Source organism: Ambystoma mexicanum, chromosome 4q (genome assembly GCF_040938575.1).
Source record: "Ambystoma mexicanum isolate Mex_15411 chromosome 4q, UKY_AmexF1_1, whole genome shotgun sequence".
NCBI classification, from domain to species: Eukaryota; Metazoa; Chordata; class Amphibia; order Caudata; family Ambystomatidae; genus Ambystoma; species Ambystoma mexicanum.
The window spans coordinates 436,013,697-436,039,340 of NC_090928.1; the positions used below are offsets into that span (position 1 = coordinate 436,013,697).

The 25,644-nt window shown below is 41.4% G+C and overlaps 1 non-coding gene across 1 annotated transcript; it reads right to left on the reverse strand.

Moving 5' to 3' along the window:
- Nucleotides 1–24,245: 24,245 nt before the first annotated feature.
- TRNAC-GCA (transfer RNA cysteine (anticodon GCA)) lies at nucleotides 24,246–24,317 on the reverse strand. The gene has a single exon. It is a non-coding gene; the product is annotated as a tRNA-Cys (tRNA).
- Nucleotides 24,318–25,644: the final 1,327 nt, after the last annotated feature.

Below are 25,644 nucleotides of genomic sequence, written 5' to 3' on the forward strand. Positions count from 1 at the left end.
CCAATTGTTCATTGTTTTGTATATGAAATGATGATATATCCTATTGTTTCTTACAGTGCATTGGGTTGAAAAATATTTTAACAGTATCTATTGAAGAGGGTATATGGTTATGAAACAGGTACTTCTTGAACTACACTCCTGCGCTCTACCACTGACATAAACCCTTGAATGTTGAAAACTGCCCTTTTTTAAAAAGGTGATAAAGTGGGTGACTCTATGGAACTTGTAGAACTAATGACATCAGTGCACTTCTGGTCAGCTGTATTCCTACGCTCTACCACTGAGTTTAACCCTTGAATGCTGAAAACTGCCCTTTTTTAAAAAGGTGATCGAGTGGGTGACTGTATGGAACTTGTAGAACTAACGACATCAGTGCACTTCTGGTCAGCTGTACAAATTAATACATTTCATTAAGGGCATATTATTGGTTTCCACCACAGTTTTATAACATTCATATGAGCTTCCAATGGACTATTTCAAACTGATAATATCACCAGTAGAACTTCGGTGAATGTAGAACACAGCTTGTATCATATGAAGAAATCCTAAACAGTTTCATGGTGTTTACCCTATGTTTCAGGAGATGATCAGGAGTATTTCAAATGAAGAAATGTGTTGCTCATTACATAAAATGCTAAGATTGTAAATGTTTTCTTCAATTTATTTAATTAAAAACATATTTCTACAGGTAAAACAGTTGGACAAGGGGGCACCCAGATTTGAACTAGGGACCGTTTGATCTGCAGTGAAATGCTCTACTCCTGAGCTATAACCCCATTTCTGAAATGTTCACCTTTATTTATTCAGTAATATGTACAAAGTGGAAGCAACAGGCAATCACCATCAAAGCAAAGCATTTTCAGCCACCAAACCCTCCTTATAAGTATATGAGGTGCAAAGGATGTCCTTTATCTGCCTTGGTAAAATACAGTGAGGTTTCCATTGCAAGAATTCATACATTTCGTATCACATGTAGATCTTGGAACATGGAAAAAAATCTTTTGTCAAATGCACAAATTCTGCAAAATGTAACTGCTTCTCTACTGCAGTTTGTTGATTTTGTGCTAAGAGCATAGTTAAACCCAATTGTTCATTGTTTTGTATATGAAATGATGATATATCCTATTGTTTCTTACAGTGCATTGGGTTGAAAAATATTTTAACAGTATCTATTGAAGAGGGTATATGGTTATGAAACAGGTACTTCTTGAACTACACTCCTGCGCTCTACCACTGACATAAACCCTTGAATGTTGAAAACTGCCCTTTTTTAAAAAGGTGATAAAGTGGGTGACTCTATGGAACTTGTAGAACTAATGACATCAGTGCACTTCTGGTCAGCTGTATTCCTACGCTCTACCACTGAGTTAAACCCTTGAATGCTGAAAACTGCCCTTTTTTTAAAAAGGTGATAGAGTGAGTGACTGTATGGAACTTGTAGAACTAATGACATCAGTGCACTTCTGGTCAGCTGTACAAATTAATACATTTCATTAAGGGCATATTATTGGTTTCCACCACAGTTTTATAGCATTCATATGAGCTTCCAATGGACTATTTCAAACTGATAATATCACCAGTAGAACTTGGGAGAATGTAAAACACAGCTTGTATCATACGAAGAAATCCTAAACAGTTTCATGGTGTTTACCCTATGTTTCAGGAGATGATCAGGAGTATTTCAAATGTAGAAATGTGTTGCTCATTACATAAAATGCTAAGATTGTAAATGTTTTCTTCAATTTATTTAATTAAAAACATATTTCTACAATTAAAACAGTTGGACAAGGGGGCACCCAGATTTGAACTAGGGACCTTTTGATCTGCAGTGAAATGCTCTACTCCTGAGCTATAACCCCATATCTGAAATGTTCACCTTTATTTATTCAGTAATATGTACAAAGTGGAGGCAATATGCAATCACCATCAAAGCAAAGCATTTTCAGCCACCAAACCCTCCTTATAAGTATATGGGGTGCAAAGGATGTCCTTTATCTGCCTTGGTAAAATACAGTGAGGTTTCCATTGCAAGAATTCATACATTTCGTATCACATGTAGATCTTGGAACATGGAAAAAATCTTTTGTCAAATGCACAAATTCTGCAAAATGTAACTGCTTCTCTACTGCAGTTTGATGATGTTGTGCTAAGAGCATAGTTAAACCCAATTGTTCATTGTTTTGTATATGAAATGATGATATATCCTATTGTTTCTTACAGTGCATTGGGTTGAAAAATATTTTAACAGGATCTATTGAAGAGGGTATATGGTTATGAAACAGGGACTTCTTGAACTACACTCCTGCGGTCTACCACTGACATAAACCCTTCAATGTTGAAAACTGCCCTTTTTTAAAAAGGTGATAAAGTGGGTGACTCTATGGAACTTGTAGAACTAATGACATCAGTGCACTTCTGGTCAGCTGTACAAATTAATACATTTCATTAAGGGCATATTATTGGTTTCCACCACAGTTTTATAACATTCATATGAGCTTCCAATGGACTATTTCAAACTGATAATATCACCAGTAGAACTTGGGTGAATGTAGAACACAGCTTGTATCATATGAAGAAATCCTAAACAGTTTCATGGTGTTTACCCTATGTTTCAGGAGATGATCAGAAGTATTTCAAATGAAGAAATGTGTTGCTCATTACATAAAATGCTAAGATTGTAAATGTTTTCTTCAATTTATTTAATTAAAAACATATTTCTACAGGTAAAACAGTTGGACAAGGGGGCACCCAGATTTGAACTAGGGACCTTTTGATCTGCAGTGAAATGCTCTACTCCTGAGCTATAACCCCATTTCTGAAATGTTCACCTTTATTTATTCAGTAATATGTACAAAGTGGAAGCAACAGGCAATCACCATCAAAGCAAAGCATTTTCAGCCACCAAACCCTCCTTATAAGTATATGGGGTGCAAAGGATGTCCTTTATCTGCCTTGGTAAAATACAGTGAGGTTTCCATTGCAAGAATTCATACATTTCGTATCACATGTAGATCTTGGAACATGGAAAAAAATCTTTTGTCAAATGCACAAATTCTGCAAAATGTAACTGCTTCTATACTGCAGTTTGTTGATTTTGTGCTAAGAGCATAGTTAAACCCAATTGTTCATTGTTTGTATATGAAATGATGATATATCCTATTGTTTCTTACAGTGCATTGGGTTGAAAAATATTTTAACAGTATCTATTGAAGAGGGTATATGGTTATGAAACAGGTACTTCTTGAACTACACTGCTGCGCTCTACCACTGACATAAACCCTTGAATGTTGAAAACTGCCCTTTTTTAAAAAGGTGATAAAGTGGGTGACTCTATGGAACTTGTAGAACTAATGACATCAGTGCACTTCTGGTCAGCTGTATTCCTACGCTCTACCACTGAGTTAAACCCTTGAATGCTGAAAACTGCCCTTTTTTAAAAAGGTGATAGAGTGAGTGACTGTATGGAACTTGTAGAACTAATGACATCAGTGCACTTCTGGTCAGCTGTACAAATTAATACATTTCATTAAGGGCATATTATTGGTTTCCACCACAGTTTTATAGCATTCATATGAGCTTCCAATGGACTATTTCAAACTGATAATATCACCAGTAGAACTTGGGAGAATGTAAAACACAGCTTGTATCATACGAAGAAATCCTAAACAGTTTCATGGTGTTTACCCTATGTTTCAGGAGATGATCAGGAGTATTTCAAATGTAGAAATGTGTTGCTCATTACATAAAATGCTAAGATTGTAAATGTTTTCTTCAATTTATTTAATTAAAAACATATTTCTACAATTAAAACAGTTGGACAAGGGGGCACCCAGATTTGAACTAGGGACCTTTTGATCTGCAGTGAAATGCTCTACTCCTGAGCTATAACCCCATATCTGAAATGTTCACCTTTATTTATTCAGTAATATGTACAAAGTGGAAGCAACAGGCAATCACCATCAAAGCAAAGCATTTTCAGCCACCAAACCCTCCTTATAAGTATATGGGGTGCAAAGGATGTCCTTTATCTTCCTTGGTAAAATACAGTGAGGTTTCCATTGCAAGAATTCATACATTTCGTATCACATGTAGATCTTGGAACATGGAAAAAAATCTTTTGTCAAATGCACAAATTCTGCAAAATGTAACTGCTTCTCTACTGCAGTTTGTTGATTTTGTGCTAAGAGCATAGTTAAACCCAATTGTTCATTGTTTTGTATATGAAATGATGATATATCCTATTGTTTCTTACAGTGCATTGGGTTGAAAAATATTTTAACAGTATCTATTGAAGAGGGTATATGGTTATGAAACAGGTACTTCTTGAACTACACTCCTGCGCTCTACCACTGACATAAACCCTTGAATGTTGAAAACTGCCCTTTTTTAAAAAGGTGATAAAGTGGGTGACTCTATGGAACTTGTAGAACTAATGACATCAGTGCACTTCTGGTCAGCTGTATTCCTACGCTCTACCACTGAGTTTAACCCTTGAATGCTGAAAACTGCCCTTTTTTAAAAAGGTGATCGAGTGGGTGACTGTATGGAACTTGTAGAACTAACGACATCAGTGCACTTCTGGTCAGCTGTACAAATTAATACATTTCATTAAGGGCATATTATTGGTTTCCACCACAGTTTTATAACATTCATATGAGCTTCCAATGGACTATTTCAAACTGATAATATCACCAGTAGAACTTCGGTGAATGTAGAACACAGCTTGTATCATATGAAGAAATCCTAAACAGTTTCATGGTGTTTACCCTATGTTTCAGGAGATGATCAGGAGTATTTCAAATGAAGAAATGTGTTGCTCATTACATAAAATGCTAAGATTGTAAATGTTTTCTTCAATTTATTTAATTAAAAACATATTTCTACAGGTAAAACAGTTGGACAAGGGGGCACCCAGATTTGAACTAGGGACCGTTTGATCTGCAGTGAAATGCTCTACTCCTGAGCTATAACCCCATTTCTGAAATGTTCACCTTTATTTATTCAGTAATATGTACAAAGTGGAAGCAACAGGCAATCACCATCAAAGCAAAGCATTTTCAGCCACCAAACCCTCCTTATAAGTATATGAGGTGCAAAGGATGTCCTTTATCTGCCTTGGTAAAATACAGTGAGGTTTCCATTGCAAGAATTCATACATTTCGTATCACATGTAGATCTTGGAACATGGAAAAAAATCTTTTGTCAAATGCACAAATTCTGCAAAAGGTAACTGCTTCTCTACTGCAGTTTGTTGATTTTGTGCTAAGAGCATAGTTAAACCCAATTGTTCATTGTTTTGTATATGAAATGATGATATATCCTATTGTTTCTTACAGTGCATTGGGTTGAAAAATATTTTAACAGTATCTATTGAAGAGGGTATATGGTTATGAAACAGGTACTTCTTGAACTACACTCCTGCGCTCTACCACTGACATAAACCCTTGAATGTTGAAAACTGCCCTTTTTTAAAAAGGTGATAAAGTGGGTGACTCTATGGAACTTGTAGAACTAATGACATCAGTGCACTTCTGGTCAGCTGTATTCCTACGCTCTACCACTGAGTTAAACCCTTGAATGCTGAAAACTGCCCTTTTTTTAAAAAGGTGATAGAGTGAGTGACTGTATGGAACTTGTAGAACTAATGACATCAGTGCACTTCTGGTCAGCTGTACAAATTAATACATTTCATTAAGGGCATATTATTGGTTTCCACCACAGTTTTATAGCATTCATATGAGCTTCCAATGGACTATTTCAAACTGATAATATCACCAGTAGAACTTGGGAGAATGTAAAACACAGCTTGTATCATACGAAGAAATCCTAAACAGTTTCATGGTGTTTACCCTATGTTTCAGGAGATGATCAGGAGTATTTCAAATGTAGAAATGTGTTGCTCATTACATAAAATGCTAAGATTGTAAATGTTTTCTTCAATTTATTTAATTAAAAACATATTTCTACAATTAAAACAGTTGGACAAGGGGGCACCCAGATTTGAACTAGGGACCTTTTGATCTGCAGTGAAATGCTCTACTCCTGAGCTATAACCCCATATCTGAAATGTTCACCTTTATTTATTCAGTAATATGTACAAAGTGGAGGCAATATGCAATCACCATCAAAGCAAAGCATTTTCAGCCACCAAACCCTCCTTATAAGTATATGGGGTGCAAAGGATGTCCTTTATCTGCCTTGGTAAAATACAGTGAGGTTTCCATTGCAAGAATTCATACATTTCGTATCACATGTAGATCTTGGAACATGGAAAAAATCTTTTGTCAAATGCACAAATTCTGCAAAATGTAACTGCTTCTCTACTGCAGTTTGATGATGTTGTGCTAAGAGCATAGTTAAACCCAATTGTTCATTGTTTTGTATATGAAATGATGATATATCCTATTGTTTCTTACAGTGCATTGGGTTGAAAAATATTTTAACAGGATCTATTGAAGAGGGTATATGGTTATGAAACAGGGACTTCTTGAACTACACTCCTGCGGTCTACCACTGACATAAACCCTTCAATGTTGAAAACTGCCCTTTTTTAAAAAGGTGATAAAGTGGGTGACTCTATGGAACTTGTAGAACTAATGACATCAGTGCACTTCTGGTCAGCTGTACAAATTAATACATTTCATTAAGGGCATATTATTGGTTTCCACCACAGTTTTATAACATTCATATGAGCTTCCAATGGACTATTTCAAACTGATCATATCACCAGTAGAACTTGGGTGAATGTAAAACACAGCTTGTATCATATGAAGAAATCCTAAACAGCTTAATGGTGTTTACCCTATGTTTCAGGTGATGATCAGGAGTATTTCAAATGTAGAAATGTGTTGCTCATTACATAAAATGCTAAGATTGTAAATGTTTACTTCAATTTATTTAATTAAAAACATATTTCTACAGGTAAAACAGTTGAACAAGGGGGCACCCAGATTTGAACTAGGGATCTCTTGATCTGCAGTGAAATGCTCTACCACTGAGTTATACCCCCAGTTCTAAAAATTTCCCCTTTATTAATTCAGTAATATGTACAAAGTGCAAGCAACATGCAATCACCATCAAAGCAATGCATTTTCAGCCACCAAACCCTCCTTATAAGTATAAGGGGTACAAACGATGTCCTTTAGCTGCCTTGGTAAAATACAGTGAGGTTTCCATTGCAAGAATTCATACATTTCGTACCACATGTAGATCTTGGAACATGGAAAAAAAATCTTTTGTCAAATGCACAAATTCTGCAAAACGTAACTGCTTCTCTACTGCAGTTTGTTGATTTTGTGCTAAGAGCATAGTTAAACCCAATTGTTCATTGTTTTGTATATGAAATGATGATATATCTTATTGTTTCTTACAGTGCATTGGGTTGAAAAACATTTTAACAGGATCTATTGAAAAGGGTATATGGTTATGAAACAGGGACTTCTTGAACTGCATTCCTACGCTCTACCACTGAGTTAAACCCTTGAATGCTGAAAACTGCCCTTTTTTAAAAAGGTGATAGAGTGAGTGACTGTATGGAACTTGTAGAACTAATGACATCAATGCACTTCTGGTCAGCTGTACAAATTAATACATTTCATTAAGGGCATATTATTGGTTTCCACCACAGTTTTATAGCATTCATATGAGCTTCCAATGGACTATTTCAAACTGATCATATCACCAGTAGAACTTGGGTGAATGTAAAACACAGCTTGTATCATATGAAGAAATCCTAAACAGCTTAATGGTGTTTACCCTATGTTTCAGGTGATGATCAGGAGTATTCCAAATGTAGAAATGTGTTGCTCATTACATAAAATGCTAAAATTGTAAATGTTTACTTCAATTTATTTAATTAAAAACATATTTCTACAGGTAAAACAGTTGAACAAGGGGGCACCCAGATTTGAACTAGGGACCTCTTGATCTGCAGTGAAATGCTCTACCACTGAGTTATACCCCCAGTTCTAAAAATGTCCCCTTTATTAATTCAGTAATATGTACAAAGTGCAAGCAACATGCAATCACCATCAAAGCAATGCATTTTCAGCCACCAAACCCTCCTTATAAGTATAAGGGGTACAAACGATGTCCTTTATCTGCCTTGGTAAAATACAGTGAGGTTTCCATTGCAAGAATTCATACATTTCGTACCACATGTAGATCTTGGAACATGGAAAAAAAATCTTTTGTCAAATGCACACATTCTGCAAAACGTAACTGCTTCTCTACTGCAGTTTGTTGATTTTGTGCTAAGAGCATAGTTAAACCCAACTGTTCATTGTTTTGTATATGAAATGATGATATATCTTATTGTTTCTTACAGTGCATTGGGTTGAAAAACATTTTAACAGGATCTATTGAAAAGGGTATATGGTTATGAAACAGGGACTTCTTGAACTGCATTCCTACGCTCTACCACTGAGTTAAACCCTTGAATGCTGAAAACTGCCCTTTTTTAAAAAGGTGATAGAGTGAGTGACTGTATGGAACTTGTAGAACTAATGACATCAGTGCACTTCTGGTCAGCTGTACAAATTAATACATTTCATTAAGGGCATATTATTGGTTTCCACCGCAGTTTTATAGCATTCATATGAGTTTCCAATGGACTATTGCAAACTGATAATATCACCAGTAGAACTTGGGAGAATGTAAAACACAGCTTGTATCATACGAAGAAATCCTAAACAGCTTCATGGTGTTTACCCTATGTTTCAGGAGATGATCAGGAGTATTTCAAATGTAGAAATGTGTTGCTCATTACATAAAATGCTAAGATTGTAAATGTTTTCTTCAATTTATTTAATTAAAAAAACATTTCTACAGGTAAAACAGTTGGACAAGGGGGCACCCAGATTTGAACTAGGGACCTTTTGATCTGCAGTAAAATGCTCTACTCCTGAGCTATAACCCCATTTCTGAAATGATCACCTTTATTTATTCAGTAATATGTACAAAGTGGAAGCAACATGCAATCACCATCAAAGCAAAGGATTTTCAGCCAACAAACCCTCCTTATAAGTATAAGGGGTACAAAAGATGTCCTTTATCTGCCTTGGTAAAATACAGTGAGGTTTCCATTGCAAGAATTCATACATTTCGTATCATATGTAGATCTTGGAACATGGAAAAAAAACTTTTGTCAAATGCACAAATTCTGCAAAACGTAACTGTTTCTCTACTGCATTTTGTTGATTTTGTGCTAAGAGCATAGTTAAACCCAATTGTTCATTGTTTTGTATATGAAATGATGATATATCTTATTGTTTCTTACAGTGCATTGGGTTGAAAAACATTTTAACAGGATCAATTGAAGAGGGTATATGGTTATGAAACGGGGACTTCTTGAACTGCATTCCTACGCTCTACCACTGAGTTAAACCCTTGAATGCTGAAAACTGGCCTTTTTTAAAAAGGTGATAGAGTGGGTGTGTCGGGGAGAAATTCTGCCGGGGTCGGCCGGGCCGTCCGCGGACCTCCAGGCAGGGAGGCCCCAACTCCTCCCGTGTATCCCAGTTGAGACAGAGTGCGAGACACACACAAGGAGTAAGGTGACTCTGCTGTTTATTAGACAAAAACGGCAGGGATGGGTCAAGGAACGTACGCGTCCGTCCTGACACACACACAATCGTGGGGCTCGCAGGCCCTTTTTACTGCATTATGACGCGCTATTCGCGTCACTTCAGAAAGTTAACAAAAAACCTATCGCCACTCTTAATTGGTTGCTCGAGTGGTAGGGTTAGTATAGCGCACATATAGAGGACAATGTTACTGGACAAAGGGTAGTCAGGTGATATATCTGGGTTGTCCCTACAATTCCCTTCTCGTTATCTCCTCTTACTCGCCATATCTTAGTTATTCCTCCTAGATGTCCATAATGGTTCACATGATCTTCAAATGACCAATACATATATTCACAGGTTCCTCCAGGAGTACAGTATACCCATTTCCCTATGTAACTCCTGGGGTTTCTTGGGTTCTCGATCTTCACTGATGGTGGGTCTAGATGGTTGGTGATTATTTGGGTGCGCAGCTTCTCCCTCTCCTGTATTATCACACCTGTATGTTGGCCGTCATCTGCTGGCATCAGGGGGTGCATTCCCACCATTTCGAGCAACTCGTCAGTGGTGCGTGCCTTCCGGGCCTTCCAAAATCTAATTATGATCAGCGTAGCTCCAGCCAAAATAGTACAACCCACTATTATTTTCAGTCCATCTGACAGCCAGGATGGCATCCATGACCATAATACTGAGAACCAGCTCTTATCCTTGTTTACACCGTTACTTTCATCCATCATTTTGGAGTGCATCTGGGCCAATTGTGAAACTGCTTCAGTCAGTGTACCATTATCAGCATCGTTGGCAGGTATGAACGTGCAGCATGATTGTCCTATCTTTGCACAAACTCCTCCTTCCATTGCTGTGAGAAGGTCCAATACATATCTGTTCTGGAGTGCTACCATTCTTATAGCTCGCAGCTCCTCTTTTATTGCGTTAAACCCATTTACTGTAGAATTAATGGTCATCATTAGTTCCCATCTAGTTATTTGGAGCCATTTCGCGTTTGCGTAAGCCTGCAGTCCCGGATGTATTATTGAAGAGAAGAACATTGCTGCTCTGCTGAATAGTCTGTGTTCTGGCGGTATGGAGGTTAGTTCCGTTTCCGACCTTCCCCACAGGTAATTTCCTGTCAGTGGCTCTCCTTGTCTTTTCCTTCTATTTAGGACAGTATCATTGTTGTTGGTCCTGTTCCCTTGCTCCTCCTTAAGTGGTGCAGATCTCTTTTTTCTCTTGTCCCCTTCATCCATTTTGGGAAAGTTCGCCACATTAACATGCTTCTTAGGTACCACTAGTGATGGTACATTGACGTGCACCATTGTGCACACACCATTCCACAGGGGGGGGCAGTGTATGGTATGCCTTTGCTCCACAGGCCCAATAATGGTCCATTATTACTGCTGTTCCTGCTCCCCCCTCAGGTAACTCCGTCACACTTTCACAATTGGTGTTATATCCTACGTCCACCTCTCCTTTATGCTGGTAGCATACCTTGGGCGCAGTCAGCGGTAGTATTGTTATTGGGTCTTCATCTGTTTCTACCCACGTGAGCATTGGTACATACTTGATCCACGTCGTCCAGCATCGGTGATTGTGGGCCTCGATAGTTGAGATAGTTTCTTTTGTTACCATGTTGCTGCCAATCACTCCTATCTCCCAGCTGTTGTCCAGATACACCTTTCCTGTTATCGTCACCAGCGGCCTCTCCCAACATCCTTGTTTACCCGGAACTTCGGTGGCGTACCAATCACATGGTAGATACTGCAATGTTACTTTCTTTGTTTCTCCTTTTGCAGGGCCACTTGTTATGTATCTGAATGCTTCTGCATGTAAACTGGTCTTGTGGTAACTCAAATAGGTCTTGAGGAAGTTGTTTTCATATGGATATGAATCTCATGTTTACCATGTCATGTGTACTACCGTCCCTTGAAATCTTCCTTTCGTTTGGAACAGTGCCAAGTATAGTATGCATTGTGCTATCTTTTCATCAATTTCTATGGCAACAAATGTTCGTGAAGCACTCATGGCGTATGGTATTAATGAGCAAACGTAGCAGCTGTCCTCAGTTGTTTGTTTACCAATGCGGGTCATGTGTTGGTACCATATGTTGTTTGTGACGTGTGCTGAATCTTGTATAAAATTATCAATACCTTTATTGTCTGAGTATGTGCTGCGTTTAACTCTATTTTGCTTGGGTGCAAGGTTACTACTATCACCTGACGTAACACCTGTTGCAGCAGGGGACGGGGGTATATTAGGTTTAGGTGCAGCAATAAAATTAATAGCATAGCTGTACTGCCATACAGAAGCAGCCAAGAACCCGGTGATCATCAAAATCCCTATTACCTTTATTACATATGCTAGTCTCACCAGCATTTTGCTCTTACCTTGCTGCAGTCCTGGCAGCGTATTCTTGCGACGTTAAAGTTGCCCGCCTGAAAATTCTCAAAAATGCTGGTTACTAAATGTTAGTGGTTTGTTTCCTTTAAGCTCTCCCTATCAAATAGTCATTCAGTGCCCAGGCGAAGAGCTGTTCCCACGCTACTCTAAGTGATCTGTCTCTTAGGATCGGCAAGTATGGGCGGAGGTGGGGCATGGAATATTCTATGGCCAAGAGGAATGCTGTGTAGTAGACACGCACCCTTCTCCTTTTTAGGTACGTTGGCCTTTTTATTTCGTATACAAATTGGTGTGACAATTCTTCTGGGTAGTTATCGTCTGGTAGTACCATCTACACCTGGGCAGTGAACTTGTTAGTAAGCTACTTTCTTAACAATACAATACGCAGTACCTGTATGTGCGAGAGAAAAAGAGAACATTCACGTGTTTACAGGTGTATTTGTGAGGCAATGTCTTTCAGGTCAGTTATGACTATACTTGGGGGTCAATGGGCGGGGGTTTGGGCTCAGGTGGCGGAAGTATTTTTACTCCTTGAGCGTGTGACCATGGGGTGGGCAGTATGGGTATCACTCCTTTCTTCGTCAGTTATTGTCTCTGGGGAATTTGGGTAGTGACACGGTAAGGGAACAATTGGGTCGTTGTCTGTGGTAGAACTTCCTTCCTCTGTAGGGGATGTTGTTGCTGCTCTTCCACTGGACCTGTCGTTGGCGCTGGGGCGGGTCTGCAGTTTGTAGATCTTTACATCATGTAAGTGGTTCCAGGCACGCTTGTCTTTTAGTTTTACTGCTCTTGTTGATACGTCCTCTACCAGATGGGGGCCAGTAAACCTCTTATCGTTCCACTTCCTATTGAAATTGCGAAGTAGCACGTGGTCACCTTTGGCAAGTTTGCACAAGTTCTCCTTTTCTAATTCGGTACTGGCGCCTTCTTCTTGATTGCTGGTGGACCCGCCCCGTGTGCGCTCGAGCTGTTGAGACACAAACACAACACTAGTAATCAAAGAAGACACATATTGATACATTTCATCACCTAACACACTTGCTGAACTTTCGTGGTCAGTGAATGCCCTTGACGTTGGCGTTAGGGGAAGGCGCATTTGACGTCCAGTAACCACCTCGTGCGGGGTGAGGTGGTGGTCGGACCCTGGCCTATTCCTCAATTCGAATAGGGCTAATGGAAGGCAATACAACCAGCTTTTCTTTGTTGTTTGTTGTATTTTTGCAATTGCCTCCTTCAGTAGGCCATTCAGGCGTTCACATATACCGTTAGCCTGTGGGTGGTATGCACATGCAAATTTATGTTTTATGTTCAGCAAGGATGTAATATGTTGGAACATTTCGTTTGCGAAATGTGGGCCGTTGTCTGACCTTAACACCTCGCACACTCCCCACCTGGGGAAGACCTCCCTTACTAGGAATTTGGCTGCTCTAAATGCATCTGGGTGTGAACAGGGCCCTGCTTCAATCCATCTAGAGAATGGGCATACTACTACAATCATATACCTATTACCTTGACATATGTTGATCATATCAACATAGTCAATGTGAAGGTGCCGAAAAGGTCCCTCTGGCCGGGGTATGGTACCTCTTATCACCTTTAGGGTATGACCGGCCGTAAACTGCTGACATGTAAGACAATTGTTGATAAAATTTGACACATGAGAATTTAACTCAGGACAGAACCAATCTTCTCTAATTCGTGCTGCAATTATTTCCTTGCCTGTATGGGCTGGGTGATGTAATTGGCTCAGGGCGGTGTTTAAAAGTGCCAATGGTATTACAACTTTCCCAGTGCTGCTCTGGCGCCATAATGCGTCGGTTGGTGACATTGTACATCCTCTTTTTACCCATATTTCTTTTTCGGCCATTGGTGCAGCCGCTTGTAGCTCCATAATCTGTGTGGCTGGAAGATGGGTGTACCCTTCTCTTATCAACATCTCCCTAGCCATTCCCCTCCCTCTCCCTCTCTGTGAGTCTGTAGGGTTCCATATCTCACCAAAGTATGCAGCATATTTCGCATGTGCGTCTGCTGCTGCATTCCCTTTTGAGATGTGATCTTCCCCATTGGTGTGTGCGGTGCATTTTACTAGGGCTAGTTCTTGGGGGTCATTTATTACTTCAATTAGTTCAGCCAATAAGAGGGCATGTTGCACTGGAGTGCCATCAGCTCTCCTAAACCCTCTTCTTCTCCATTTTGATAGCCCTGAGTGGACAGTGGATGTAACATATGCACTGTCGGAATATATGGTTACTTGTTTGTCAAAACTTTCCTTCAATGCCAATATTAGTGCAACCAGTTCTGCGGCTTGAGCAGAATAATTCTGTGGTAATTGTACACATTTCATAGCCACACACACCGGCGCCTCCATCATTTTAACCACTGCTGCCCCGTCCTCCTTATCCCATCTCCTTGATCAATAGTTGATGACCCATCAATAAACAAAAGCTCACCTCCCTCTAGTGCGTTTTCTTCAACTTTTCTAGTACCCGAGTACAGTTCAGTTATTTGGGTGCAATCATGGGCATAATCTCCCTCCTCAATTACTTCTGCTAGGAACCTTGCAGGGTTAACCGTGCTACATCTAACAATTGCTAGTTCAGCTCTAGACAAGATGATCTCATAACCTGATGCCCTTTGCGTTGTTAGTGTGGACTTAGGTTTATTCAATATTGCAAATAGTGCATGTTCCACAAACAGTGTAGTCGGACACCCCATGGTTATTGCTGATGCTTTTTCCACTGCAAAAGCAGCTGCAGCGAGACCTTGTTCGCAAGGGAAGTGGCCTAACATCACAGGGTCTAAGTGACCGCTGTAAAATGCTACTGGTTTATAGCCCATGCTCGTTTTTTGGGCCAATACTGCCTTCATCACTGCTGAGTCGCAATGTGAAAATATAAAAAATCGTCGCTCATAGTCTGGGGATGCCAGTACTGGAGCAGTTGAAATTGCGTCTTTCAATTCATCAAAGGCCTCTCTCATTTCCATAGTCCACCTCAACTTTTTCTCCCCTTTATTTGCTTCTCTCAAACCCTCAAGCAGGGGTCCTATGTATGAGCTGTAATCAAATACCCATGCTCTACAGTAGTTGCACAGCCCCAGAAATTGCTGCAGTTCTCTCACAGTCTGTGGCATTGGAGTGCTTGAAATGGCCTGTGCTCTTTGTGGTGCAATTTTTCTTCCATGTTGGGATATCAGTTGGCCAATGTAAAGTACCTGTTCCTGACAGTATTGTATCTTATTCATGTCTACCTTGTACCCTTTTTCAGCCAATATCGTCAACATTTTTAAGGAGTCCTCTCTACATTTACTTTCGTTTATACTGCAAATTATTATGTCATCCACATACTGTAACACTGTGCTTTCCATTTCAACGTTACTCAAATCCATCTGTATTACTCTATTGAAAATTGAGGGTGATTCACAATACCCCTGTGGCAATCTGGTATGTTTCCACTTTGTGTTTCGGTAAGTGAAGCTTGTCAAATCTTGTGAGTCTGGGTGTAATGGTATTGAGAAGAAAGCATTTTTAAGGTCAATCACTGTAAACCGTGATGCTTCTGCTGGAATGCCACACAATATTGTGGCCGGGTTTGCTGTTACTGGATACTCTGCTTCCACTATGTTATTCAAGGGCCTGAGGTCCTGTATGAAGCGCCAAGACCCCCCTCTAGCCTTGCGCACTGGGTACACAGCCGTGTTGCAGGGTGACTCTGAGGGGACCAATATGCCATTGTTTATAAGAGCCGTTATGGTTTCATATATACCCTCATCTGCCTCTCTTGACAGTGGGTACTGTTTCACTCTTGGTAGTATTGCACCTTTTTTCAATTTTATCCTTACACCCCCTATGCTTTTTATGCATCCCACGTCATAAGGGCTAGTAGTCCATAATGATTTGGGCACCTTTGACATATCCTCCTCAAAGAAGGGGACTGGGGTGCATGCGGGTGCCTCAAGTGCCATTGCAATTTTCTGTGCTACTTGTTTGTGAGCCACCCTTAGCCATATTCCTACACTCATCATGAACACCATTTCACCTTCCTCCTTTTCTTCTGAGAACAGCTCCTCATCTGACACCTGGGTCAGCCTACATCCTTCTGCTAGTGCTATCACTGCCCTCCATGCTCTCCCTTCTTTATCTTGGGCATGTACAGCAATATAATCAGCTGTTGCAATAATGCTCTCAATGTCCATTACAAACACCTTTCCTTCTGGTTCATTAACAGGTGTTTCTGGTCGGAACAGATAGGCTGCTGGCCTCCTCCATATTTTCCCTTCTATCCCTGGCATCCATGCAAACGCCATGTCTGTTCCATACTGGAATAGCTCGCCATCTACTGGCTCCGCCCTAATCGCTGTCTGTCCACAGTATGCTTGCATAATCTGTCGTGCTGCGAGCATGTTAATCCCTGGAGTAGAGCAAATTATGCCATCCTCTGTAAAGGAGATCGTCATATTCAACCTGTTCATTATGTCCCTCCCCAGTATATTCACTGGTGAGGCACTATAATATAAAAGTGGAACTGACAGATCATAATCTCCAATAGATAAGGGAAGGTTATCAGTAAATGGAACCAACCCTTTAGCCCCAGAAAATCCTTGGGTGTTCATGGCTTCGCCTGACATCTTAAATTTACCTTCCCTTATGCAAGACCGGGTTGCCCCGGTGTCAACAAGGAATGATAATTTTTTGTCACCTATCGTTACCACTATGCGTGGCTCCTCCGCACTATTAGGTGTTACTGACAGGATGGGACACACCAAGGCCGTCTCTGGGCTGTCCTATTGTGGGTACAATGATTGGCCATTCCCTGTGTAAGGGTTGTGTCCCAAGACCGTCACCCTACCCAATTGCGTTTGTTGAGTTTGGGGTTGCTGTGTTAACGTTACTTGTTGTTGTGGCAGTGGCTGTTGTTGTGGTATTTGTTGTTGTTGTGGGTCATTTCCTTGTTGTAACGTCTGCTGTTGTTGTATACCCTGCAGTTCTTGTGGGGTCCTAGGTTGTGCTTGTTCATTCCATGCTGGTGTTCCTGGCCTGACCCTACACGTACGTGACATGTGTCCTAATAACCCACAACTCCAACACACGGGTGGTTCCCTGCTTTGCCATGGGAAGCTCTCTGTGTTGTCCTGGTATACTGGTTGCCCTGTGGGGTAGGAATGTCTAAGTCCTCCCACCTGCTGTTGGGCGTTATATCCGTATCCTCTCCCTCTCATAAATCCTCCTCTCCCCCTATTATAACTATAATACCCAGCTCCTTGCATTGGGTACTCTCCTCCCATGTTTGGTGCGTGTAATTGCAGTGGCGGGACTGGGACTTGTTGTGTTATAATCTGTGGAGGTGCTATTTGAGCAGGATCTTGTGCAGCCACTACTTGTATTGGGCTTTGGGCCATTGGTGTGGGCGTAGTTATTAGTGCCCCTTCCATTGTGTATTTAGTAAGTTTTTTCTGTACTAGTTTAGCCTCTTCTGTTTTCCTGTCCTCTTCTTTTTGTTTCATCTTTCCTTGCCATGTCCTGCAGTGATGTACTATAGTCAGTTGTATTTCTGGCCATGGTTTTGCTTCCATTCCCACTACTTTCTTTAGTTGTTTCTGAACTCCTTCTGAGAGCCCTTGTACTAGTATATGATAAAATATGGCTGGTGTTTTGTCCCATTGTTCTCTAGTTTCCATGCGCCACTTCTCTTGGATATCCTGGATATAATCAACAGGATCCTCATTCTCACGCATCTTACGGGAAGTAAATGCTCCTATGTCTGATGTGTCTGGGTATTGTACTCTCAGTGCCTGCCATAGCGCATGTCTGCAGTTTGCAAATGGTGCCCCATCATGCGATGTGTTTGTTATTGTTACCCCATGGAATCCCGCTCTCTTCCAAATGTCATCCGCTCTATCCCCTAATATTGATATTAACAGGCCCTTTACATCTCCTACTGCTAGTTTCTGTCCTGCGGTGTGTTTTTCCATTTCATATATCCACTTACCCGCACCTCCACTTAGTGATGGGAGCCTATATTTTATATTTTCCTTATCCGTATGCTTCCAAGGGACGTACTGTGGTCTAACCCCTCCTCTCTCCAACAGTGGCATTAAGTTGTGTCTGGTGTCACCCTTTATGTTCCACAATATCGAGTCTTCACACCCCTCCTCTTCTTCCGGTTCCTTTACCTCTTCAATTTCGTCCTTATTACCCCTGCTCCTAACTCCTTCTCCATCCTTTCCCCTTTCGTCATTTCCTGTAGTTAATGTGGGCGTGTTTATTTGTCTGTCTTGCCTGCGACTAGGGAGGTCTCTAAGCCTACATGCATAGGGTGTCAGTTCGTCCATGAAGGGCGCGAGCTTTATTCTGCGCAGCGAGCGTGCGGTGGTTGAGCATGTAGGGTGCGATGGGGGAGGGCGTGATGGAGATGGGGATGGTGTGTTTTCATGGGTTTGTCTTTCCACTAGTCCTTTCACTCCCTCCTCACTTCTCTCCAAGTCCTCCCTTCTCCTACTGATCCATGGCGAGTCTATGTTTGTTCGAGTGAGGTATAGCTTATCTAAGCTTTCCCTTTCACTCTTTCTTCCTTCTCTCTCCACTCCTTCTTCCTCCTCACTGCAAAAATAATTCATAAATGGCACCCCCACTCTGCCTTTTTCCCTTTTATTGTTACTGTCTCTAAGTCTATTAGGTCTATTTCTCCTTTTCCTTTGTTATCAACCGCTCCCCCTAGTGCTGATGTTGTTGCTACTTCTCTACTTCTATATACATCCCCCCATCTTTCACTCTCCCTACTCCTCCCCTCTCTTTCTCCTTCCCTTTTCTCCTCCATCTCCCTACTATTTTCCTCCCTCTTCCTTTTCAATTCCTCCATCACTTCGTTGCTCATCTGTTCCAATATTCTTTCATCCTCTTTCTTCCTTTCCCGTTTCACTCTTTCTCTCTCCACGATACTTTCTATTATTTTCCCCTCTTCATATTTCTTTGCTGTCTCTGATAGTACCCTCCTCTTCCATATTGCCATTTCCTTTTCTCTTTCTTCTTCTTCCTTCTTCTTCTCTCTCAACACTACTCTTGATACCCTGTCTGCTGCTGCTTTTACCCTTTCAGCTTCTCTCCTTTGCTCCTCATTTTGTTCCCTTAATTTTTCCAATTCGTTCTTACCTTCTTTTCTTTGCCTCACTCTCTCTTTTTCCTCCCTCTCAAGCTGTTTGATCAGTTCATTCTGCTCATCCCTTAGCTTTGCTAATCTTTCCTCTAAAATCTCTTCCTTTTGCCGTAATAGCTCCTCCCCCCTTATTTCACTCTCTCTTGCACTATCCTCGTCTGTTCTCTTTACTACCTCCCTCTCTTCTCCAGTTAGTGAACCTCGTAATTTTAATAATATTTGTGCAGCTACCCAGTCATCATGTCTTATCTCTACAGTCTGCTCTTCTCCAATCTTCCCCTCTCCCACTGCCATTTTCCTATGAGCCACATATGGTGGAGGGCTGTATGCCGGGTTCGAGTATCCTTCAGCCGCCCTTAACTGTCCTTCTATTTCTCCTAATTCTCTTAAAGGGTACAACCCTCCTCCCTCCGTTTTCACTCCCGGTGTTATGGGTATCTCGTTGTTCGGTTCCTTTTTTATGTCGTCTGATTTAACACTCTTTTCTCCTCCCTCTCCTCCGTTCCCCGTATTCTTTGTGCTTTCACGCCCCTGTTTCCCATCCTCTCCTTCTTTCTTAGTCTCCTTTTCTTCCGGTGTTTCCCCCATAGTGAACATTCCATTTGGTCCCGGTCGGGACCCCTGGAACATCCTCCATAAGTTAAACACCTCCACATGGTTTGCCAACTTCTTCCCCTTGTATGTATTGTGCAGATGGTTTAGCAGTGAATGTTGGGCATATGGATCGAAACTCCCATTAGGTGGCCAAGGTGTTAACATTTTGTTATCCGTCCCCTGGGTCCACTCTATGCTGTACTTTATTAACTTCTCCCTATGGGGTGGCAGTGTGGTGCATATGTGTTGTAATGGTGTAGTGAGGGTGTTCCCCCACCCTCCCGACCCTGTCCCGTATGACATGGTGACTCTCCACTTGTTATCCTTTCCTTCACTGGTAGTTTACAATATACAACCTTATATTGTTTACCTGGCCCCGTAAGTATGGGGACTTACGACAATCCGTTATGTATGGTTTTACATTTGTCGATTCCCTTCTGTTACTACACCCTTACGGCCCCCTGCGGCCGAAGCGCACACAGCCCCCTGCGGCTGTGTACCCTTTACGACGCTCTTATACAGTCATCCTGTTTCCCCGTTCTCCTCCCCCTGTTACACTTGCCGTGGCCGGCGTTCTCCGTGCGCAGCCACGCCCCTTTCCCCTTCTCCTTTTCCCGATCCACTCGTTTATCGTTTATCTCCGCGCCCGCTCCCTTATCACATTTCTCTTCCCCACCACTCCCAAAACCAAACGTCCTTGTGTTCGCGCTATCCTATTAAATCCCTACTGGTGACGTCACCGATCTCTTCGAGCTAATGGTACATTCTTATTATGTTCTTTTAAGTTCAAAATACACTTGCAACCTACCCCCGCTAACCCTACAGCTGTCTTCCTGTCACTCCTGGAACAAGGTAATCAAATCAATAATATAATCGGACTGCGCACGCTGCGTCGCCTCGCGTGTGATACGCCCCTCAACAGGAGGGCTTAACCAGCCAATTATCTTCCGTATTGGGCAACTTAATTAACTAGCCACCGCCTACAGGGAATCGTCATCTACCTATCGAGTTTCTTGCTCGAACAATAGGGATCCTCGTCTACTCATTGATCAATAAATGCCAAATCGTAGGAAACCACACACACACACCCACCCTTACACGTAGTCGCGATTTAGGCCAATCAGCGCCTTACGAGCGGCCGCACGTGATGTTTTCGTGCTCCGCCCTCCCTCTTCCGCGTAACGTAGCCGACTGCTCTCGCACTCGTTTCGCTGCCATTCATTCCATTGGCAACACTAAGTTGTTAGACCTTCGCCGCGCATCTGTACAACACCTCCCTCATTCACTTCCTCCCCCCTCCCTCACAATTTCGCATTGCTTGTTGTGCGTGTCATGCTCACCAAGTTCTCTCGATGCAGGGCCGCTCGACTGCGTGCACCCCTCCAAGCGGCTCGCCACCTCCCTTCGTCTGGACCACGTCTGGACACTCGCCAACCGCGGGCGGGATACTTCTCAACCGGCTCCCGAGGGCCAATATCCGGACTGCGCCGTCCGGTCTTCTCGCAGCTCCGCGATGGTCCTGTAGTCCTCAGAAGGGGGCAACGGCAGAGGGGGCCACGCCGCCGGGCCTCCTCGCAACGGGAGTGCCTGGAAAAATTAAAAATAGAGGGTCGAAGTAAAAAAGAAAAAGTCGATCTTAAACAGATCTCAGCAGTGCCTCCAACTTGTCGGGGAGAAATTCTGCCGGGGTCGGCCGGGCCATCCGCGGACCTCCAGGCAGGGAGGCCCCAACTCCTCCCGTGTATCCCAGTTGAGACAGAGCACGAGACACACACAAGGAGCAAGGTGACTCTGCTGTTTATTAGACAAAAACGGCAGGGATGGGTCAAGGAACGTACGCGTACGTCCTGACACACACACAATCGTGGGGCTCGCAGGCCCTTTTTACTGCATTATGACGCGCTATTCGCGTCACTTTAGAAAGTTAACAAAAAACCTATCGCCACTCTTAATTAGTTGCTCGAGTGGTAGGGTTAGTATAGCGCACATATAGAGGACAATGTTACTGGACAAAGGGTAGTCAGGTGATATATCTGGGTTGTCCCTACAATTAGATACATGAAAATTGTTACATGAAGACTCCTGAGGATTGGTTAATATTACTGACGTCTGAGATAAGAGCCCCATGTTCTGATTGGTGCACCCGTGAGCTTCCCAGCCTGGGACCACCGTTGTTCCCAGCTCTCGGTGTACCTGCGATTGCAACAATGTTTCAATATGGGTACGTGCAGACAATGTGAGGATTTATTCATAGTTGGAAGGCTGACCGCTCCCACTGTCACAGATGTCCATTGAGCCTTTCAAGTGTATCTGCCTGTGTCTCGTAGCGAGGGATCCAGACGCCTTTTCTCTCCTGGGTTTGGCATCTCGTCAGGTTCGGCTTGGTCACGTGGGGAGGGACCGTGTTTGAGGCAGAATTCTGCACAATTAATATTGCTTTTCCACTGTGTGTCTGGTTTAATTTGCAGGTGTGACCTTAACGTTGGTGCGCGGAGTGCGAGGCTGCAACATCGTGCCTTTGATGCTTTGTTCTTGGAATGTGGGTTTGCAACATCGCGACCTTGGCTGGTTGTTTCACCGGGCCCATTCTGCAGGATCAGCAACCAGACTCTTGCTTTGTTAACGTCCACGGGAGCTCTTGTTTGAGGCCTACTTGGGCCTGGTGCATACGTGATCCGGTTGGTGCATGGGTGCTTAAAGTTATAGTAGCATATAGTTCCATGACCAGTATCGTGTCTTCATTATAGTTCTTATAGTGGTAACTGGTTTCAAGAGAAGCGTGAGCAAGCTTTGTAAATGAGTTCATGACGCGTCTTGCGTTTCTGCATTCTGAAAGCCTATGTAAAAATAATAAAGATGCACGTCCGTGAATATGCCTGTCGCCTACGTCATAGCACTGAGTATATTCTTCGTGTAGATCGGTGTGGGAATGTCCAATGTGTGTATTTGTACAGAGGTGCTTCCCGTTGTCTAGGTCGTCATGGCATCTCTAACGACGTGTAGATTTTAGTCTAGTTGGTCCGTGCCGCAGGTGTCGGCATGGCCAGTGCGGGCTGTTGGGCAGGCAGATGGACACATCCGTATGTTCCTATACCAGGGTATTTGGTCATCTGGTAAGTGGACAAACTCTTCTCGTGGCGGGTGTCTGGGTCGTGACCCTCTAGGCCAAGCGCGAGAGGTGAAGGACGGGAGCCTGGTCTTCCATTCTCCCACTTCAGGTGACTCTATGGAACTTGTAGAACTAATGACATCAGTGCACTTCTGGTCAGCTGTACAAATTCATACATTTCATTAAGGGCATATTATTGGTTTCCACCACAGTTTTATAACATTCATATGAGCTTCCAATGGACTATTTCAAACTGATAATATCACCAGTAGAACTTGGGTGAATGTAAAAGACAGCTTGTATCATATGAAGAAATCCTAAACAGTTTCATGGTGTTTACCCAAGTTTCAGGAGATGATCAGGAGTATTTCAAATGTAGAAATGTGTTGCTCATTACATAAAATGCTAAGATTGTAAATGTTTTCTTCAATTTATTTAATTAAAAACATATTTCTACAATTAAAACAGTTGGACAAGGGGGCACCCAGATTTGAACTAGGGACCTTTTGATCTGCAGTAAAATGCTCTACTCCTGAGCTATAACCCCATTTCTGAAATGGTCACCTTTATTTATTCAGTAATATGTACAAAGTGGAAGCAACATGCAATCACCATCAAAGCAAAGGATTTTCAGCCAACAAACCCTTGTTATAAGTATATGGGGTGCGAAGGATGTCCTTTATCTGCCTTGGTAAAATACAGTGAGGTTTCCATTGTAAGAATTCATACATTTCGTATCACATGTAGATCTTGGAACATGGAAAACAAACCTTTGTCAAATGCACAAATTCTGCAAAACATAACTGTTTCTCTACTGCATTTTGTTGATTTTGTGCTAAGAGCATAGTTAAACCCAATTGTTCATTCTTTTGTATTTGAAATGATGATATATCTTATTGTTTCTTACAGTGCATTGGGTTAAAAAATACATTTTAACAGGATCTATTGAAAAGGGTATATGGTTATGAAACAGGAACTTCTTGAAAAGCACTCCTACGCTCTACCACTGACATAAACCCTTGAATGCTGAAAACTGCCCTTTTTTTAAAAAGGTGATAGAGTGAGTGACTGTATGGAACTTGTAGAACTAATGACATCAGTGCACTTCTGGTCAGCTGTACAAATTAATACATTTCACTAAGGGCATATTATTGGTTTCCACCACAGTTTTATAGCATTCATATGAGTTTCCAATGGACTATTGCAAACTGATAATATCACCAGTAGAACTTGGGAGAATGTAAAACACAGCTTGTATCATACGAAGAAATCCTAAACAGTTTCATGGTGTTTACCCTATGTTTCAGGAGATGATCAGGAGTATTTCAAATGTAGAAATGTGTTCCTCATTACATAAAATGCTAAGATTGTAAATGTTTTCTTCAATTTATTTAATTTAAAAAACATTTCTACAGGTAAAACAGTTGGACAAGGGGGCACCCAGATTTGAACTAGGGACCTCTTGATCTGCTGTCAAATGCTCTACCACTGAGCTATACCCCCAGTTCTTAAACGTTCACCTTTATTAATTCAGTAATATGTACAAAGTTCAAGCAACATGCAATCACCATCAAAGCAATGCATTTTCAGCAACCAAACCCTCCTTATAAGTATAAGGGGTACAAAAGATGTCCTTTATCTGCCTTGGTAAAATACAGTGAGGTTTCCATTGCAAGAATTCATACATTTCGTATCATATGTAGATCTTGGAACATGGAAAAAAAACTTTTGTCAAATGCACAAATTCTACAAAACGTAACTGTTTCTCTACTGCATTTTGTTGATTTTGTGCTAAGAGCATAGTTAAACCCAATTGTTCATTGTTTTGTATATGAAATGATGATATATCTTATTGTTTCTTACAGTGCATTGGGTTGAAAAACATTTTAACAGGATCAATTGAAGAGGGTATATGGTTATGAAACGGGGACTTCTTGAACTGCATTCCTACGCTCTACCACTGAGTTAAACCCTTGAATGCTGAAAACTGGCCTTTTTTAAAAAGGTGATAGAGTGGGTGACTCTATGGAACTTGTAGAACTAATGACATCAGTGCACTTCTGGTCAGCTGTACAAATTCATACATTTCATTAAGGGCATATTATTGGTTTCCACCACAGTTTTATAACATTCATATGAGCTTCCAATGGACTATTTCAAACTGATAATATCACCAGTAGAACTTGGGTGAATGTAAAACACAGCTTGTATCATATGAAGAAATCCTAAACAGTTTCATGGTGTTTACCTTATGTTTCAGGAGATGATCAGGCGTATTTCAAATGCAGAAATGTGTTGCTCATTACATAAAATGCTAAGATTGTAAATGTTTTCTTCAATTTATTTAAAAGCATATTTCTACAGGTAATACAGTTGGACAAGGGGGCACCCAGATTTGAACTAGGGATCTTTTGATCTGCAGTCAAATGCTCTACCCCTGAGCTATAACCCCATTTCTGAAATGTTCACCTTTATTTATTCAGTAATATGTACAAAGTGGAAGCAACATGCAATCACCATCAAAGCAAAGCATTTTCAGCCACCAAACCCTCGTTATAAGTATATGGGGTGCGAAGGATGTCCTTTATCTGCCTTGGTAAAATACAGTGAGGTTTCCATTGCAAGAATTCATACATTTCGTATCACATGTAGATCTTGGAACATGGAAAAAAAATCTTTTGTCAAATGCACAAATTCTGCAAAATGTAACTGCTTCTCTACTGCAGTTTGTTGATATTGTGCTAAGAGCATAGTTAAACCCAAATGTTCATTCTTTTGTATATGAAATGATGATATATTTTATTGTTTCTTACAGTGCATTGGGTTGAAA